Raw genomic sequence first — 7,921 nt, 5'->3', positions numbered from 1 at the left:
TTCTTTTGTTGAGCTTTCATACATTTATAGCTCTAGTGCATCTGTTGCATGGCAATCCCTACTCCTTGCATTTACATCAATCGGTGGGCATCTCCATAGCCCATTGATTAGCCTCGTTGATGTGAGACTTTCTTTTTTTGTCTTCTCCACATAACCCCCCTCATTATATTCTATTCCACCCATAGTGCTATGTCCATGGCTCGCGCTCATATATTGCGTGAAAGTTTATAGGTTTGAGATTACTAAAGTATGAAACAATTGCTTGGCTTGTCATCGGGGTTGTGCATGATGATAGCATTCTTGTGTGACGAAAATGAAACATGACTAAACTATATGATTTTGTAGGGATGAACTTTCTTTGGCCATGGTATTTTGAGAAGACATAATTGCTTAGTTAGTATGCTTGAAGTATTATCATTTTTATGTCAATACGAACTTTTGTCTTGAATCTTTCAGATCTGAATATTCATACCACAATTAAGAAGAATTACATTAAAATATGCCAAGTAGCACTCCACATCAAAAATTCTGTTTTTATCATTTACCAACTCGAGGACGAGCAGGAATTAAGCTTGGGGATGCTTGATACGTCTCCAACGTATCTATAATTTTTGATTGCTCCATGCTATATTATCTACTGTTTTAGACATTATTGGGCTTTATTTTCCACTTTTATATTATTTTTGGGACTAACCTATTAACCGGAGGCCCAGTCCAGAATTGCTATTTTTTGCCTGTTTTAGGGTTTCGAAGAAAAGGAATATCAAACGGAGTCCAAACGGAATGAAACCTTCGGAAACGTGATTTTCTCATCAGATAAGATCCAGGAGTCTTGGACCCTCCGTTAAGAAAGCCATGAGGTGCTCACGAGGGTAGGGGCGCGCCCCCTGCCTCGTGGGCCCCTCGAAGCTCCACCGACGTATTTCTTCCTCCTATATATCCACGTACCCCCAAACGATCGGGGACGGAGCAAAAAACCTAATTCCACCGCCGCAACTTTCTGTATCCATGAGATCCCATCTTGGGGCCTGTTCCGGAGCTCCGCTGGAGGGGGCATTGATCACGGAGGGCTTCTACATCATCATCCAAGCCCCTCCGATGAAGTGTGAGTAGTTTACTTCAGACCTACGGATCCATAGCTAGTAGCTAGATGGCTTCTTCTCTCTTTTTGGATCTCAATACAATGTTCTCCCCTCTCTTGTGGAGATCTATTAGATGTAATCTTGTTTTTGCGGTGTGTTTATTGAGACCGATGAATTGTGGCTTTACGATCCAGTCTATCTATGAATAATATTTGAATCTTCTCTGAATTCTTTTATGTATGATTGGTTATCTTTGCAAGTCTCTTTGAATTATCAATTTGGTTTGGCCTTTTATTGGTTGTTCTTGCCATGGGAGAAGTGCTCAGCTTTGGGTTCAATCTTGTAGTGTCCTTTCCCAGTGACAGAAGGGGCAGCAAGGCACGTATTGTATTGTTGCCATCGAGGATAACAAGATGGGGTTTTTATCATATTGCATGAAATTATCCCTCTACATCATGTCATCTTGCTTAAGGCGTTACTCTGTTTTTAACTTAATACTCTAGATGCATGTTGGATAGCGGTCAATGAGTGGAGTAATAGTAGTAGATGCAGAATCGTTTCGGTCTACTTGTCTCGGACGTGATGCCTATATACATGATCATACCTAGATATTCTCATAAGTATGCTCAATTCTGTCAATTGCTCAACAGTAATTTGTTCACCCACCATAGAATACTTATGCTCTTGAGAGAAGCCACTAGTGAAACCTATGGCCCCCGGGTCTCTTTCTCATCATATCAATCTCCATTACTTTATTATTGCTTTGCTTTTACTTTATTTACTTTGCATCTTTATACCAAAAAATACCAAAAATATTATTTATCGTCTCTATCAGATCTCACTTTCGTAAGTGACCGTGAAGGGATTGACAACCCCTAAGCGTGTTGGTTGCGTTGAGCTATTGTTTTTGTGGAGGTACGAGGGACTCGAGCGTAGCCTCCTACTGGATTGATACCTTGGTTCTCAAAAAACTGAGGGAAATACTTACGCTACGTTGTTGCATCATCCCTTCCTCTTCGGGGAAATCCAACGCAGTGCTCAAGAGGTAGCAACAACGCCAATTTGTACAACATCAAGTAAGCAGCATGCACAAAATAAACAAAGCATTCACATACCAGAAGGAGGGGCCACACTTATGGGAGACGATTCAATTGGCAAATTCACTTGATGTCCTCCCTCACCACCATGATCCTTACCACCAGGACAACGAGAGCCAATTGGTGTATCATTATGAGCACTGCAATCACCTACTGGATTCAAAAAAACAGAAACATAAATTACAAAACATCACTTGAAAAAATAATGCAAATGAACGCTGACAACTAACAGAGCATAAAACAAATATGCAAGATGAATTAGGAAATTAGATAAACATCAAACAAAATAAACAAAAGCCAAAAATAAGCACTCCACATACCCTGAACTCCTCCTCCCACTCTGCTCGGCGAAGACATGGTGTTTTCCTGGAGCACAAGGACAAAGTGACAGATATAAGCAACAAAATCGGTGAAATCTGACGAAACCCTAGATCCACCTTGCTCTGCCTACAGAGCACACACGAGTATCGACTTGAAATCGAGATAAAATCGCCTGCCTATAGAAAAATTACACAAGCAAAAACAGGAACAGCAACTACGAGAATCACAAAACTAGGCGAGGGGACGATCAAGACTGAGGCCAAGGGGAACGTACCACAAAAAAGGGGATGAACGGCGGCGGCGGCGGGGAGGGAGCGGCGGCGACGGGAACGGACAGGAAAGGGCTGCGGGAGCGCAGCGGCAAGGGCTCGAGCGGACGGCAACTCGAAATGCAGGAATAGGGACCTCTTGAGGGCAGCGGTTCCTCGGGCGACAGTGGTTGCTGCGGGCGACGACGGTTTTGCTCGAGGGAGAGATGCCTCAGGAGAAACTACAAGAGAGGAGAGGGGATTCTTCTCGGTCTCTCTCCCTGTCAGCGGAGCGGTGGGATCGCCTGGGAGGGACACATAGGAGGACCGCGTGGCAAATGGTCACATAAAACGGCCCAGCTAAATAAGACAGACTACATCGAAACGCACATGATGTAGTTCTCTATGAAGAACGATGAAGTTCACATGGTAAAACAAAATAAAATACATGCATTTCATAAAAAAAGTTAAAATCAAAAATAATGTGCGTGTTAAGAAAAGCATCCGGAAAAAAGTCTACCTTCAAATAAGTGCGAGAACAACAAAAAAGGGGGGCCAACCCCCCCCCCCCTACCACTCCTGTGCCAGGGACTGCAGCAAGTACCCGCAAAAACAGATGCAGTACGCAGCTCTATAAAAATGTAGTGCATTTGGTTAGATAAAGCGGTACGGTATAACATTTCAGATCCGGATTACCTGCATGAATAAATACATGGTCTAGTCCATAGCGAAAAAGTCGTAAAATTGCGGAATACATTGTACTTTTTTCAAGGGCAGCAGCAAGGATACGCAAAAAAACGGTGAAGTACACACCTGTAGACAAAATGCAGTTCTCTTTGATAGACGATGCAGTGCAGAACGATAACCAATGCAGTTCCGTTAACACGTAGGATACATATAAATGTGAAAAATGCCCGTTCGCACAGAAAGTGGTGGTTAAAAATTTTACTGATCAAAAATAAAATAAAACCACGTTAAAAACCACGTTTGCATACAACCACCCAATCCGAGCGATTCCATCGCCACAAACCCATGATCTGCACAACCGCATCGTCAGTGAGATCGTGCAGTTCATCCGATGCGGCCATCCCACCCCACGCCCTCCCCTTAAATTCAGACCCCTGCCAAAGGCCTTCTCATCCACAACAACACAAGTATCCATTGCGCTACCACCAAATCGCTCCATCACATCGATCTCCACAGGAAACACCAAGCCCTACTACCGGCGATGGCGTTCACCGACGAGTACAAGGGCGTGGAGGCCCACGGCAACACCAAGTTGCACGTCATCCACACCAACAACAAGAAGAAAATGGTGATCTCCCTCGCGCAGTACAAGTGCCACCTCAGCCTCCAGCGCCACAAGATCTTCGGCATTGATCTCGAGTACAACAACGAGCCTGAAGCGACGCAGAAACCCGCCCTCTGCCAACTCTCCGTCGGCAAGACGCAGCCGGTGCTGCTCTTCCAACTGAGCGTCGCTGAAAGGTGCACCATCTTCGACAACTTCCTCGTCGACCCCAGGTACACCTTTGCAGGCTTCTCCATCGACGGCGACAAAACCAGGCTAGAGCGCGTCAATCTGGAGGTCGCCAACTTCGTCGACATCCAGAAGGAGTGGAGGGTGCCCGAGGCAACCAAGGAGTTGGACTCCATTGGAGATGTCTCCGGCATGCTCATTGACAACTACTACAACAACATGAAGAAGAAGATCACCGACGAAGAACACAAGCGCTGGGCCACCCTGCCTCTGTCCATGAGGCACATCGAGTACGCGGTAAAGGACGCCTACGCGGCATACGAGATATGGAACTGCATAACCCTCACCCAGGACGGGCTTTGTTGTGCAAAGCTGGAGAAGGAGGAGCCCCCAAGAAGCGCGCCAGGAGCAGCTGGGGATGGGGAGACGCTAACTGGTGAAGAAGCAGATGGTGTCGGCCAAGAGCCAATAATGCTAGCGTCGTTTTAGAATTATCATCAAATTTGCTTTATGTTGTTTGCTTATGTATCATTAGTTTGCTTGTGATCATTTGCTTTTGCTGAACTTAGTTTGCTTGTCATGCAGAATCGCTTGTAATGATGAACTTTGATTATGTTAGATTGCTTTCTGTTGAACTTAGTTTGCTGATGATGAAGTTGTCGTACAGAATGCTGATACGTCTCCAACGTATCTATAATTTTTTATTGTTCCATGCTATTATATTATCTGTTTTGGATGTTTAATGGGCTTTAATATACCTTTTTATATTATTTTTGGGACTAACCTACTAACCAAAGGCCCAGTGCAAATTGTTGTTTTTTGCCTATTTCAGTGTTTCACAAAAAAGGAATATCAAAAGGAATCCAAACGGGATGAAACCTTCGGGAGGGTTATTTTTGGAACAAACGCAATCCAGGAGACTTGGAGTGGACATCAAGGAAGCAACAAGGCGGCCACGAGGTAGGAGGGCGCGCCTAGGGGGTAGGCGCGCGCCCCACCCTCGTGCGTCCCTCGTGGCTCTGCTGACCTACTTCTTTCGCCTATATATACTCATATACCCCGAAAACATCCGAGAGCACCACGAAACCCTATTTCCATCGCCGCAACCTTCTGTACCCGTGAGATCCCATCTTGGGGCCTTTTCTGGCGCTCCGACGGAGGGGGAATCGATCATGGAGGGCTTCTACATCAACACCATAGCCTCTCCGATGATGTGTGAGTAGTTTACCATAGACCTTTAGGTCCATAGTTATTAGCTAGACGGCTTCTTCTCTCTCTTTGGATCTCAATACAAAGTTCTCCTCGATTCTCTTGGAGATGTATTTGATGTAATTCTTTTTGCGGTGTGTTTGTCGAGATCCGATGAATTGTGGGTTTATGATCAAGATTATCTATGAACAATATTTCATTCTTCTCTGAAATCTTTTATGCATGATTTAATATCTTTGCAAGTCTCTTCGAATTATCAGTTTGGTTTGGCCTACTAGATTGATCTTTCTTGCAATGGAGAAGTGCTTAGCTTCGAGTTCAATCTTGAAGTGTCCTTTCCCAGTGACAGTAGGGGCAGCAAGGCACGTATTGTATTGTTGCCATCGAGGATAAAAAGATGGGGTCTATATCATATTGCTTGGGTTTATCCCTCTACATCATGTCATCTTGCCTAATGTGTTACTTTATTCTTATGAACTTAATACTCTAGATGCATGCTGGATAGCGGTCGATGTGTGGAGTAAAAGTAGTAGATGCAGAATCATTTCAGTCTACTTGTTGCGAACGTGATGCCTATATACATGATCATGCCTAGATATTCTCATAACTATGCACTTTTCTATCAATTGCTCGACAGTAATTTGTTCACCCGCCGTAGAATTTGCTATCTTGAGAGAAGCCACTAGTGAAACCTATGGCCCCTGCGTCTATTCTCCATTATATTATTCTCCCATCAACAAGCCATTTTGGTCGCCGTTTATTTTGCAATCTTTATTTTCCAATCTGTACAACAAAAATACCAAAAATATTTATCTTATTATCTCTATCATATCTCACTTTCGTAAGTGACTGTGAAGGGATTGACAACCCCTTTATCGCATTGGTTGCGAGGTTCTTGTTTGTTTGTGCAGGTACGAGGGACTTGCGTGTAATCTCCTACTGGATTAATACCTCGGTTCTCAAAAACTGAGGGAAATACTTACGCTACTTTGCTACGTCACCCTTTCCTCTTCAAGGGAAAACCAACACATGCTCAAGAGGTAGCAAGAAGGATTTCTGGCGCCGTTGCCGGGGAGGCTTACACCAAGTCAAGTTAAGATTTGATCTCCCAGCAACTAGCCATTTCTGGCGCCATTGCCGGGGAGATCTATGCACAAGTCAAGACATACCAAGTACCCATCACAAACTCTTATCCCTCGCATTACATTATTTTCCATTTGCCTCCCGTTTTCCTCTCCCCCACTTCACCCTTGCCGTTTTATTCGCTCTCTTTTTTGTTCGCTCTTCTTCTTGCTTTTTGTGTGCCAGTTCTTTGTGCAACTTGTTGCCATCATGTCTGAAATTGGGGAGGTTGTCGTTGATAAGGATAGTTGTAATAACATGGAAAATGTTGATGCTTTTGACTATCCTCATGAAGAACCTACTATTTCGCACACTAAAAAGTTTCGGATCGGTAGTGGTAATATTATTGGAAAAGGAGTTATTCAAGATTTCTTCCCTTGTGCCGATTCTTTACCCACTATGGGAGGGTCTATTCTTCATAGAACTAGTATTTTTGCGGATGCTATATCTTTGCTCACAATTGAACTTGAAAGACAATTTATTCATATGCACCCTTGCATCCAAAGGATTTTTCTAGAATTTTCCAATATTGAGCATTCTTCTGTTAAGCGGGCAGCTACCATCTTTTTAGCTCATGAGTTATGATCTATAATAAAAAAAGCCAATGAAATTTTTGTGCATTATAGGGTGGATGTCGGCCGTCCTCCAATAGAAGCAATCCTTTTTTTCAAGAAGACATAATGCACTTACGATCTTTAGATCATGTTGCTTTTAATGAAAACCTTAGAAAAAAGGTTCCTACTGACGTTCTAGTTGACAGGATTTTCGAATTTAACAATAATTTTGCTATCCAGAACAATGGGTTAGGTTTTTCTCTGGAACAAAAGCTCATGACTTTTTGCCAAAAGAATGCTTATAATGATGAATTGGTTGTGCAATATGAGGGGCCAAAGGAGGAATCAATACCTCCCGAGCTTGATCTTGGGGACTTTTGTCCCATTAAATTTAGCCCTTTTGATTACTTTTGCTTGCCACAAAGAAAACTTGCCGCTGAACGTAGGGAGTATGAGATGAGTTTTCGCGATTTGCCTTATCATTATCATGGCAATACCTAGATCTATTCTTGTTTTTATGCCTAGCTAGGGGCGTTAAACGATAGCACTTGTTGGGAGGCAACCCAATTTTTATTTTGTTTCTTGTTTTTTGTTCCCGTTTAGTAATAAATAATTCATATAGCTTTTGTTTATATTAGGTTTTATGTTTTTAATTAGTTTTTGTGCCAAGTAGAACCTTTGGGAAGACTTGGGGGAAGTTTTTGCGATCTTGCTGTAAAAAACAGAAACTTTAGCGCTCACGAGATTAGCTGCCATTTTTTACTGGAGAGTGATATTAGGTTGATTCTTTTTTAAGATGATTAATATA

This window comes from Triticum dicoccoides, chromosome 5A, assembly GCF_002162155.2.
Source record: "Triticum dicoccoides isolate Atlit2015 ecotype Zavitan chromosome 5A, WEW_v2.0, whole genome shotgun sequence".
NCBI classification, from domain to species: Eukaryota; Viridiplantae; Streptophyta; class Magnoliopsida; order Poales; family Poaceae; genus Triticum; species Triticum dicoccoides.
Note: the sequence above shows the minus strand (reverse complement) of the source record.